At 32.3% G+C, this 13,351-nt stretch overlaps 2 long non-coding RNA genes across 2 annotated transcripts; both read right to left on the minus strand.

The window, feature by feature from the left end:
• Positions 1–5,299: 5,299 nt before the first annotated feature.
• On the minus strand, positions 5,300–9,766 carry LOC143196388 (uncharacterized). Its single transcript, XR_013005737.1, has 2 exons — positions 5,717–9,766; positions 5,300–5,590 (listed from the first exon to the last, which is right to left on the minus strand). It is a non-coding gene; the product is annotated as an uncharacterized LOC143196388 (long non-coding RNA).
• A 421-nt stretch (positions 9,767–10,187) lies between these two features.
• LOC143196389 (uncharacterized) lies at positions 10,188–13,077 on the minus strand. Its single transcript, XR_013005738.1, has 5 exons — positions 12,932–13,077; positions 12,648–12,875; positions 12,220–12,384; positions 11,785–12,155; positions 10,188–11,725 (listed from the first exon to the last, which is right to left on the minus strand). It is a non-coding gene; the product is annotated as an uncharacterized LOC143196389 (long non-coding RNA).
• Between the last annotated feature and the right edge of the window lie 274 nt (positions 13,078–13,351).

Consider the following 13,351-nt stretch of genomic DNA (forward strand, 5'->3'; position numbering starts at 1 on the left):
AGACTAAGATAGGGCCGATGGATCCACCTAGATGTATACCTAGATTAAGTTACTGTAAAAATTAATTGTAATAAATAAATATTGATGAATATTTATTTGAGCATTTCTTTGCAATACATCAGATATTGCCAATTCAATCATCAGCAACCTTTAACTTAATTCTAACCACTTCACTCATGACATGTAACCGCCAGATACAAGCAAACAATAAAATATAAACCGGTTCTTATAGGGTAATCAGAGCCGGATTTGTCTCGCTATATAATATTCCACGATATAAATTCGATATGCCTCAAGGTCGCTACAATACTCCCCTTCCAGAATTTAACATACAATTATTTTTAGCAAATAAAAATACAAAAATGTATGAAAAAAAATCAAATACAAAACAATGATATATCAAACACAATATGCTGCATGAAAAGGGCTTTGAAAAATATGATAAGTTAAAACGGTTGTGGTTGGTACGGTTGCGGTCTGGTACGGCTGTTGATATCTTCCTGTCCTACAGATACCGTTGTTTCATTGTCGCTTTGGCACTTGAATCTGGTCCATCGACGACGTTGAAAACAAGCTATTTTTCGAACAGGGCTCCCGTAATCGACGCTGTGGGAGGATCGATTGTTCGACGACGTGGTAGTTTATTTTCTTCGACGACGAGACGTTGGCAATTCTGGTACCTCGGCGAAGAGATGACGAGTCTACGGTGACTGCAATCGGTACCTAGCTTCTGGAGATACTCTGTGACTAATCCGTAGTCACATACGTTACGGTAATTCAGAAAAAACAAATAACGACGGTATCCGACCGAAGTTGCCCAAAGCCTTTCAAATCAAAATGTCTGCCATTATGACGGAGACGGCGAGCGAAGGAAAACATTATCATTTAAATATAGCGCCGAAAGAAATGTTTAGCAGAGACCCTGATGATTAAACAGTGATGTAGAAATCTCTAGAAGTTCAAAAGATTGTGAAAGAAATAAAATTTGGACAAACAATTAAAAAAAAAATGATATGGAAATAATGAAATGAAATTTAAGGTCCATTGTTCCAGCACTAAAATATAATTTAATGAGGAACAAATGTTTGAATGAATGTAATGCTGAACGAGTAAAAGTAAAATCGAAGAAGAATAGTTTTAAAAATATTGAAAATGTTAAAACAAAAAATATAACGGCCACGTAAAATACACCATGTTGCACGTTCCCTCCATTCACGAGTCCAAACCCAATTTTGCGGAAGATCATGTCGGGGTCACCACTTTAGGGTTTCGGTAAATGGAGGTAAGACGAAATGAAACAGTGGTGTTTACATTATGTGACCGTTATTTATTGAAGTAATATAAAAATATAATAATAAAAATTATAAAACGGATGACGGCGGTGTTATCTGGTGACGAGGCTTGGGCAGTCGATGGTGGCACGTCTAAACCAAACGATGGCCGAGTACTGAATTAATGGAAATACCCTTCAATAACATCCCTGATAAACCTCTCGGGGTTGCCAGCTATTCGTTATCGGGTTCTAGTTGGCGCTGCTGGCACCCCGCCCGTGTTCAACATCTGGGATTATATTTCTGGGTATTTTGTAGACCGTTATTCAACGATGTAAAATTCGACATGCCTCAAGGTCGCTACACTGCAAAAGAAGTAAAATATAACTTTACGTGACGATACTGTTCTTATTAATTTTTTTTCCAAATTTGCCATAACTCTTTAATACTAATAATACGGGAATAACCCAAAGTAACACTAAACACTGGTTAAAATTAAATAAAGTGGTTTAATAATGTTTTAATCACTTACTTTCTGTTCTAATATCCTTTCACTTTTCAAAAATAAACATTCACTTAATTTTAACGAACACTATCATTTACTTTATTTTATAAACTTTTTAAAAAACCTGCATCCCCAGCCGGATCTTATTCTAGGTCATTTCTGACGGCTATTCCAGGTTACTTGATTTGGTCGTTTTTTGTTTTATTGGAATATATTTATTTGTAGCGCATATTACAAAAAATATTAGGCCTAAAATTTCTTCCTGGATATAAGCTTTAACCGTGTCAAATTTCGATCCTTCAGGTGCACCCGTATTCTAGAAAAAGGGAGAAAAATTTTCGCTAAGCCGATTAATAAATAGATTAATAAATACATTATTTTTCACTCTCAGTTTGCTCTTAAACGAACTACCACGATTGTTAAATCCAATCGAGTTAATCCACATCAAATGCTTTAAAAACTAATCTCTAGAAAATGTTAACTAAATATATTTTATGTATCTTTGGTTCAACGTTGTTTTTAGTCCTACCGTCATTAGTTTTAGAACCTTTATCAACTACGCAATATCATTATATCTTAATATCGTATACGAACCTTCTTCCTTAAAGCTATAAGACATTCCAAGAACTAATTAATCGACCGCAAGGTTAGAGTATTATGGTTCGTATTTTGTCAAAGAACAATGATAACGCGACTTTACCAGTATAATGCGGTTTGAAATGTAGTAAACACTTTTTAATGAGAAAATTAGAATGTTTCACTTAATGACAATTAACGTATATCATAGATAGCCGAGCCTAGTATAGTTATCAACGTACTATACAGTGCGTTACAAAACGATGACCTAAATCACTGCAAATGTAATTATATTTAATATCTGGTTAAAGCGAATCTTTCATAAACATTGCTGACTGTTTAATGTTAAGCAATAAGTACTCTTATTTCTTGATGAACCTCGTTGTTTCACAATTCGCCTTCTTTAGGAGGGAGTTTGTTTTCTTACCGTTGGATTCTCAGAACTTTAGCTATTCTCATTTTACCAAATGTTGTCATTGCTATCCATTGTTTCGTAGCGATTTTTCCGATTTTCTGAATGGTACTCTGAATACCATGATTTAAAGATATCGAAGGGTAATATATATACATATATATATATATATATATATATATATATATATATATATATATATATATATATATATATATATATATATATATATATATATATATATATATATATATATATATATATATAGCCTTATTATTATTATTATTAGGTACGACTTAAAATCGAAATTTAATTTGAAGGAAATATTCGGAAATAAATGCATACTTTAAACTGAAATATTTATAGTCTAATTCACGTGTACGTTATATGTTACTGAATGTTTAAAAATACTTTCAATTTCTTTTTAAATACATATTTAATATATTCATCAACGCTTCTCTTTGAAATACTCATTTATGAAAATGTCCATTGCTGTTTAAATTCCATAACTACCCCATTAAACTAGCCTCGGAATTTATAATTAATTTATTACTCTTTCGAATTATTGTTAATAGAAATATAATAATATAATATAGAAAGGTATTAAGCTTTCTTTTTTAGACTCAATGTTTAAAATTTCATGTACAATAACAATAGTAAAAATAGTTTCTTTTAGAATAATTTACTTCGAATATTTTTTTGTTATATTATAAAGTAACTTTTTTTAACTAAGGTTTAGTTGGACTGGGCTTTCTGCTTAATGTGCGCTCTGAACCACGGTCCTCGGTATTAAGTTTACTGAGTGGCCAGTAACTTATCCCTGAAGACTTGTCTTACACTATTTGCTAAGGATATTCACTATTACAACCACGGATATGAGGTGCATCCATGCCGCATTCGAACCTGCGACTATCGCTGCAGTAGGAGGCATCCTGTGATTTAACCACCGTAGCTACGGCAAGTGTTGAATAGATCTTCATTATGAACTTCAAGCTCATAAACAGGTTTTAGAAGACCTTATTTTCTCTTCTATATCGATGGGTCTGTTTCACTAGATTGTGCCTTCTCCTCGCCTGCAAGCATCGACAGTATCAATCAACAGGTTTTCATTAGTTTTCCAGTATTGTTCTGGTCTAACCCCAACTGGTATAGTTTTCTGCGGAGGCACAAAGTGTATTTGGCATCCGACTTCTTTTTCGCCTTATTTCGAAAGATTTCTGCAGGCGTGGCCGGAGAGGGTCTTTTTTGGATTAGAACCAATTATTGGAATTTAAATTTGCTTATATGTGAACTCAACACTTACTAATTTACCGGTTATTTTATTTTTAAATGCATAGATCAGTATTATGGTTGCTTCTTGTCCATTGCCCCTAATGAAAAAACATTAGAGCCAGCAAATGTGATCATAGTGATATTTTTCATTTGTCCTAATATGTTACTTTGTGACACTAACTGTATTAGTTTGTTTTATATTTTAGGTTTCCATTATTTAGCTTTAAATAATCTAGTTAAGATATAAAAAATGCACAAGCTAGGCATTACTAAGTTTTTAAGGCAAATGTAGGTTTTTAAAGCTTGTATCTAAGAGTCATTTTAAGGTTTGTTGAAGACTTGCCTTATGTCTAAGAGATGACTGAAGCTAAATGTTTCTCTTAGTAGACCTTTTTAATGGTTTTTGATATGATACTATGAAGCTGGTGAATTAATATTTGCTTATGGAACTAAAGTGTTCTTCTAACTATAATTAGTATCAGTATTACTATATTATTATTTAGTAGTTAAACTGATTTAGTGCTATGATGTTTGCCGGGTTTTCATATCCAGTTCAGTACCATCCCTATATTGCAAAAAATAAGAATAGGCCGAATAGCATACCCCCGCCTAGTCTGTCTAATATTTGTTAAGTAGGAATTTAACAGAAATAAAATTCAAACCTCGAAGAAGCAATATTTAGAAAGGAACTAGTAATTTCTATTTATTGGTAATAATCAGCTTTGGTTTTGTTTTGAAATTTTGTTTTATCATTCATATTTATATACAATTTTCCAGTTCAGGGGATCAAATCCCATTCAGAAAATTGATCTCGTTTCTAACTTGTTTTTGAGGATGCTGACTTTGTCAATGTCCACTCATTCAACATCAGTACCGATGCAATGCAAAACTTTTGCTTTTTAAATCAATTCAACGCTCACTTTTAAAATGCTTTAATATTCTCTGGGGCGGGAAATATGAGCAAATTTTCACACCATAACGGGTATGGTGAAGCAAAAAAAACACTTATGGAAGGATTTGGTGCCTGTCACTCATTATATCACCACAGAATTGCTTATCAGTACATTTTACTATTTATAAAATTATTAAGGCAATTACACAAGTCTTCTATACTAATATCTGTCCAATAAAACAGTGAGCTCAGGTCATCTAAATGTATTACGTCAAAATGACGCAACATTGTCGAATTTAACTATGCTTTTTTATTTTGGCTTTGATATATAACAACTTACTAATGTAAATAAAATGAATGAAACAAAAATGTTATAAAATGTAATTTATTTTAACATTATCATTTAATGTGTATAATATCAAAGGAGTGCAGACCTAATCCACCCAATTAACAATTGAAAATACAAGTAATCTATTTTACTTTCATTTGACAGCATATTTACCTTTTCTTGTATGGTTCTTGTTTCCTTCTTTGCTCTGTTTCCTGTTTCGGATATCAAAATCATTGTATTTCTCCTTCGTTTCTTTTGTTACTACCTAAATGCATTTTTCTTCATAAAATTAAATATAATGACTGCATTCGCCCTAACGCATCTGCGATATCTGCAAAATGGTTAACATTCATTATCTCCGCATACACTTTAATCAAATGCGCATGTATATTCGGAACAATTACACACATACCTATGCACATAAATATTTTACACTCTACAGTTATACTATACTCACTTTTACATGTTTCAACTCTTATCACCAATTGTCAGCAATGAATCCTAACATAATCAATAATCTAACACAAGTTCAGAATTCCACCATCTGTTTAATCAAACCGAAGGGGGTTATTGTAGACAATCCTTCGTTTCACATATCCGAACATATTGTATATCTTTCTTGACCTACATGTTTATTGTAGTAATTATTTGCCATAAGCCATAACAATTCGATTTGATTGAATATTGATGAAGAATTTCTTATCTTATGCAAATCTATTCTAAAAAAGTAAATTGTGTAAAATATAACTAAACTTTTTATTTATATATACTGAGTAACAATTTGAAATACCCTTTAATATGGTACCTTCAAAATTTAATGTATGTTATACAAACTATTCCCTAAATACAGCATTTGACAAACCAGTTTTTGGGATCTTTTCTATCAATATGCTGTGGTATGGTGCGTTGTACATAACCATAACCGATGATTCCTCCTAGTTCTTTAACAGCTGACTTTTCAATAAAAGTAAAAACATATGGTTCATTCCTTTATCGCTATTGGGTTAGAAGGAAAACATTCTCAAGAAATAAAACCATATATATCTGCAATGAATGATTAAAAATACTATTTTAGGGTATTTTATATGGCCCGGTGAATGGAGGTAAAACGAAATGAAACAGTGGTGTTTACATTATGTGACCGTTTTTTATTGACGATATAAAAATGTGAAAATACAAGTGCTAAAAAAGGCTGGCAGCGGTGTTACCTGGTGACGAGGCTTGGGTTGCACGTCTGAACCCAATGCTGGTCAGATACTGAATCATCAAAGTACCCTTCACTAACATCCCAGATCAACGTCTCGGGGTTACCAGATAATCGTTATCGTTATCGTATATATTTGGATATTCTGTATACAGTTATTCCACGATGTAAAATTTGACATGCCTCAAGTTCGCCACACTATGATTAACAAACTCTGAAAAGAGCTGCATATTCCTAAGATTTCTAGGAATACTTTCTAGGCTCATAATTATATCTCGAATAATTGTATTAAATTATGTTTATATGAAAAAAATATTCAATGTTTATAAATTTATTAAATTTAATCTCGAATAGAACCACAGCAGCTTAACATTTAATATTACCAAGACTTCCTTCTCTAACGCATCTTGCTGGTAAGAAGACCGCCACCTCCTGTTCCTTAGCTTATTTTTTTAAAATATTTATTAAAGTCTCCTTTTACCAATTAGGGGTTTATCTGGACTGGATCTACAGTGTGGCTCCAAACCACGGTGGTCAGTATTAAGCCTACCGACTAGCAAGTGACCAACTTAGAAATCATTCTAGAAGACATCCGGTCTTACCCAGCCTGGTTACTGGCGTTACTGGAATCATTTTCCTTGTCGGATTTTACACTTTTGTCTAGGACAATCACAAATATTAAACAATCACAAATATATATTCACGACCATGTCCGAGCAGGATTCGAACCCGCGACTATCGCAACAGTAGGTGGACCGTCCTGTCGCCTTTACCACTGCGCCAATAAAGCCGGCTTCTGTTCGAATTTATTGATTATTTTTTAACTACCAAATAATGAGAAAGAAAATATTGTCTGATATTAAAACGAATTTACAAATTCCGATAAGCAAACATTCGACATTGAAGACGTGAGTTATATATAGTATAAAGTATAGTTTTAACTTTAATTTTACAAAAAAATAAGACATGGTTAACCCCTCTCCCCCTAGATGATGTTAAATGAATGGCCACTAATATTTTATTTGTTATATGTGCTATTTACGTGTTATATGTTATGATAAATATCATCGCAATAATTTCTTATGATTCCAATGAATCCGATTTTTATCAATGTGCAAATTTACTATTTGTCACTTTGGTAGTGTATTTTACAAACATAGCTAATGTACAGACAATATTGATAAAGTGTCAGAGATAAAGGACATTGAACAGTTCATAATCTGTTTTGAATATGTTTATTCTAATTAAGCAAACGAATCAATTCAAGGATTGTCCAATTTTTGATGACGTTTTTGCTAGTCTTATTCAATAATAAAAATATTTGTCAAATATCATATATTGTTCGTTTAACACTGATAAGTAAAATAGAAAAATGACGTTGATATTAATATAGTTGTTTTTTTTTATTAATACGTAAGACTTATTTAATTCGAATCAATGTCTGACTTCCGAGAAATTTCGAGGGATTTTATTTAATACGTGATTTTTCTTATAATGTTTGTTATGAAATGTTTGGTTTTTAACAGTAATATTCGATGCTAACTTGATTCATGTCAGCTGTTGTTTAACTTCTCATGACGTAATATTTCTTTACTGTCATAATTACAATATAATTTATTTGAAAATAAAATTATTTGTTCAATATATTTTATTGTTAGTATTATATTGATAAAAAAGAAGCGGAGTACGACTAGCATCACATGAAACGTTTGTTGCCGTATAACTGTTTATATCTGTTAAATGTAAAATTTGGTCAGTTGAATTTATGATTTCAACTTGATTGAATTGAAATTTATGCTAGCTTTGTAAAAAGAAATCGAGAATAACTATCATAAAATATTTGTTTTTATTGTACTTTAGAAAATATATTGTTCCTTTTCACCAATTACATTTTATCTCAACTGTGCCGAGTGCTTAACATGGGCTCCGAACTATGGTCTTCGACATTAAGCTCAACGATTGACGAGTGACTTATGGTGATAGTACAACTCAGAAATCATGCACGAAGATATCTGGTCTAACCTAGACTGGTTGTTGGCTGAACACGTTCTTGTATTTTACACTCTTGCATTTTGGATAATCACAATTATACACAATCACAAAAATAATTGTATAACAGTTTCCCAGCAAGATTTGAACCTACGACTATCGCAACATTAGGAGGTCAATTTTGCCGCCTTGACGGCTGTCCCAACTAACTCAGCAATTATTGTTTTTTATGTTATTATTAAGGAATAGTTTTCCAAACAATCTAATTTTTGACCCATTCTTGACTTAATTAAAAGATTGATATTCAGAATCGGAATGTTAGTTTGTATTGTACTGGTGAAGACCAATAATTATATTACCCGATGACATATAATAGATGAAATCTCATTCTATGTGTATATTTATTCAAGTTCAAATGTTGTTCAAATAGCAGATAAGTCCTTTCGATGAGGGCTCAGCTTATTCACAGTTTTATGAATGAAGAAGTTCCTGATTACATTTCAGATTCCTTGTACTCCTGTAGCGGCAATTCTATTCATTTATGGCTCATAAACGTTAAAGTGAGCTTCAACCAAAAATAAGTGGCTGATTAATAAAATAAGTGGAACGTTATTAAACGCTCAATGAGGATTATGGCTATTTTTGGAAAACTAGTACTTAATTCTGCAAAAAGTGATTTAAAAGAAAAACTGACTTTTAAAGGGTATGTTAAATTCGCACCAAAATGTTGCAAATCTGGGTGACGTAGTTGTTCTGGCCGCACTCAACAAATTATATTGTTACAAGTCTTATTATATGAGGTAATACAGGCATCTAAATTCATTTCAAGGCATTTGCAACACATGGGGTTACTCTATATTAATCGCATAGTGTTCATTTCTAACTAATTTCATGTTGAAACCTCGCTGACAAAATTCACTTTTCAGTATATGTAATTTCATCGCAGCGTGAATAAAAAAAAATGAGACTGAGACAAGCTCATTCGGAATTCCATCTGGACCTACCGCTTTTTTGGTCTTCAGCCTATAGCACAGCTTCTACTTTACAGCCAACTCCATTTTATTTTCGATTATTTCCTGGTCCCCCAAGTTGTTATATGGCCAGCTGTCAATTTCAATTATTTCCATGATAATTTTGTTTTTAATCGAATCTTCCTCGGAGAGTTTTAGATAATATTTCTTTATTCTTTCTATTTCCATTCTTCATCCTCAATGTCTTCCACGATGCCGCCCCTCTTGATCCCGACCTTCCTTAGTACCTCTCAAATGCCGTGCCATGACTTGGTCTCAATTGTATCTTTAATAGCCGATATAAATGGTGCTCTCTTCTTTTCATCGATCATTCCCTTATATGCTATTTTCTCTGTCCCATGTGTTGATGAGATTGTCGTTGGTTTCGACATACAAAGAAACTACATTGAACAAACAACAACTTTTAAATTAGCAAACAAACTGATGAAATGCATCTAATAATACCAATGTGAGTAATCGGAAATTTATTTTTATATAACAGTACTATGCAACATATTTATAAAATCGATCAATCGAAGTATTTCTTGAAAATAACTCTTGATGTTATTCCAATAAAGCAAATCTTTCATTTATATTAAACTACACAATATAGAAATAACTACTGTATCTATCAGGCTTGAATGGTCAACAAAATATGCAAAACAATAACAATACATTGACGTCAGCTACAATTAGCCAATATTAAAATTGAAACTCATTGAGTAGAGCAAATATATTTATTGTTTCTTTTATCTCGAAAAATTTATCAATATAATCGATGAGTTGGTCCTATTTTTGGTTTATCGATACGTATATTTTCGTTTTATTGGTTTTAACATATATACATATGGACAACATAACAAAATATTAATTATTATGTATTGGAATTAATTTACTGAAAAATAGTTTATTTAACATTAACGTGAGATTGGGATGATCCGGAATAGTTAAAAGGAAACGAAAAATCAAATTCTCTTCCAAGTGTCTCTAGTAAAGGTTAACACTACAGCAGAAAATGGTGAATACAAAAATGATTCAGTTATTTCTAGCGTTGGGAGTTATCGACCGAAAATAGTCAAAACAGTCGATAGTCCCAAAACAGTCGAAACAGTCGATAGTCAAAAAATAGATAGTGACATATTAACAGTCAGTGCTATTTATTGTCCACCTAAACACAACAACAAAGCAAAATAATACCACGTTTTCTTTAACACGCTGGGTAATAGATTCACTGCCGAAGGAGACTACAATGTAAACCCACATTACATTGTGGGGTTCTAGATTAGTAATACCAAAAGGTAGATAACTTGTTAAAGCAGTGAAAGCACATAATTTGCAGCATATATATAGTGGTGCGCCATCATATTGGCACGTCAGATAGAAATAAAATTCACGATACCATAGTAATTGAACAATAAGAAAATAGAAAACTGCAAAACAAAAGATCTGTAAGTGCTAATAAATAACGAACGTAATCAAGGAATTAAAAAATATTTAGAATATTTAACTCTTGAAAGTAACAAAAAGGATAAAGAAACCTTAACAACATAATACTCCCCCCAAAATTGAAAACAATACCTGGGCTAGCAATGATAAAGATAAAGCAGAAGTTCTCTCTAAACACTTAAAAAAGTATTTAATTCGTAGCATTCTGAACAATCCGCATAGTCCGCAACAGAAGAAATTGACATAGTTGACATACTTAACACTCCGTTTCAAACGGATCTGCCACTTGAGAAATTTACTGTTAAGGAAATAAAACAAACAATAGTTAAGTAAAGCAACGCTGGTTGGTTTAGACTTAATTACTGGAAGAATCTTAAAAATGGTCTCAGAAAGGTGCATAAAATTAATAACATTTATATTTAATACCATTTTAACACTTAAGTACTTTCCTAGCACTTGAAAAGTGGCCCAAATCATTATGATTCCTAAACCAGGGAAAACATCCGAAGAAATCTCCTCCTGTCGTCCTATAGGTCTGCTAGGTGTGATATCCAAAGTTCCTGAAAATCTATACTTTAAGAGACTCAAAATAATCACAGAAGAGGGAAATATTCTTCAAGACCACCAATTTAGCTTTCGTAATAAACACGGAACAAAAGAACAAATACACAGATTCGTCAACTAAAGTAACAAACACTTAATTGATAAAAAATTTTGTTCCGCTGCAATTCTCGATATATCTGAAGGTTTCAATAAGGTGTGGCGCAATGGACTGCAGGTTGAATTGAAAAAGCTTTTGCCCCATACGCACTTCTAACTATTGAAATCATACCTCACAGATACACATTTTATTGTAAAACATGTTGATGAATATACTGACCTACATCCAATATATTCAGGTATTTCGCAGGGCAGCGTTCTTGGTCCATTATTATACCAATTTTATACAGCTGAACTACCGACTCCAAGAAAGATTATTGCTGCAACATATGCTGATGATACAGCAGTTTAATTATCACACGAGAATCGGCCACAAGAAATCTCCACCTTCATCTAAACAATGTCGAATTGTGGTTGAAAACATGGCGTATCATGTGATACACGCACACATGTAACCTAAGCAGGCAATGTGAATTATCAGAGAATGCATTTTGATCTACTTTTAACATGGAAACAACATATAATAACAAAATGCAAATAGCTTGGGCTTTAAATAAATCAAATTTATGGGCTGATAGAGCGTAAACCTAAATTATCCTTAGATAACAAGGTTTTGCTATATACGTCAACACTTGGCCGATTTGAACTTACGGTATTGAACTATGGGATATTAACAAATCTAACATAGCTATCCCTCAGACATTCCAGAACAAAGTGTTGCGAGTCATCGTCGATGCTCCATATTAGATCTCCAACAGACTAATTCAGCTAAACAGACTAAACCCATAACGACTCCGATTCGAAGTGTTAAAAAGACTGAAAGCCAAACAGTTAAATGTGCGCGATGACAGTGAAGTGCAGAGACTCAAATGCAAACTACCGTACGAACTGACTAATATACACATAAAATGAGATCTAAAAATCTCTAGAATAAGTTAGGAGAGACTTTAGAATAAGTTAGAATAGTATCTAGATTAAGATTTAGATTGTAAGTTCGAACAGTAGATCACTTACTGAAGTGATCTTCTACACGTCAGTATAATTATATTATATAACGGAAATCATAAAATAATACTTACTGCTTACGGGCAGATTGTTGAAATTCTAAAATATTAATGAAAAAAATGTTGGGTGGCCGGGTGGCTTTTCAAGAGAATTCAACATTTGAAGAACATCGCCAAAGTCTAGACTTTGGCCAAGCCAATATAATTTCTATCTACTTGAAATATTATCGAAAGAATGAAAATGTTATACCACCTTAAGAGTATCTCCAAACACGAATGTATGAAATTCAAGTATGAATATCCCTACATAGAGAAGTCCGTTAAATTAATAAGCCTATGTTTTGATTTTTAAAACTTACTGTTTCTTTAAAACACACCGGGTATCTATAATTATTTATAAACTCTAAATTTAAAATATTTATATAATATAAACAAAATATTTATTCGATATATCGGCGTTTCATGACAACAATTGCTAAAAGTAATTAATTTTAAAGAATGCAGTTCAAAACAGTATCAACCTATTTCCTATATAGTATTCCCCTATCAATCACTCGTTATCGCCGGTATCCATATGTACGCTATGCATTAAAAATATATTATTATTATTAAAAACTCAATATCGCTCGAAAACAATGCCGGTCACAGATTATGAATAACAACAAACCGTGTTGCCATGACAATATTGTTGTCATCAATTAATCGTCCCGAGTTTAATGACAAATTGTTGTTGAGCACTTAGATTACATTGAGACATAGTTCAAGTTTAAGCTAATATC

Source organism: Rhynchophorus ferrugineus, unplaced genomic scaffold (assembly GCF_030347505.1).
Source record: "Rhynchophorus ferrugineus isolate W39M unplaced genomic scaffold, kcgeb_rfMv2 rfM4, whole genome shotgun sequence".
Taxonomy (NCBI): Eukaryota; Metazoa; Arthropoda; class Insecta; order Coleoptera; family Curculionidae; genus Rhynchophorus; species Rhynchophorus ferrugineus.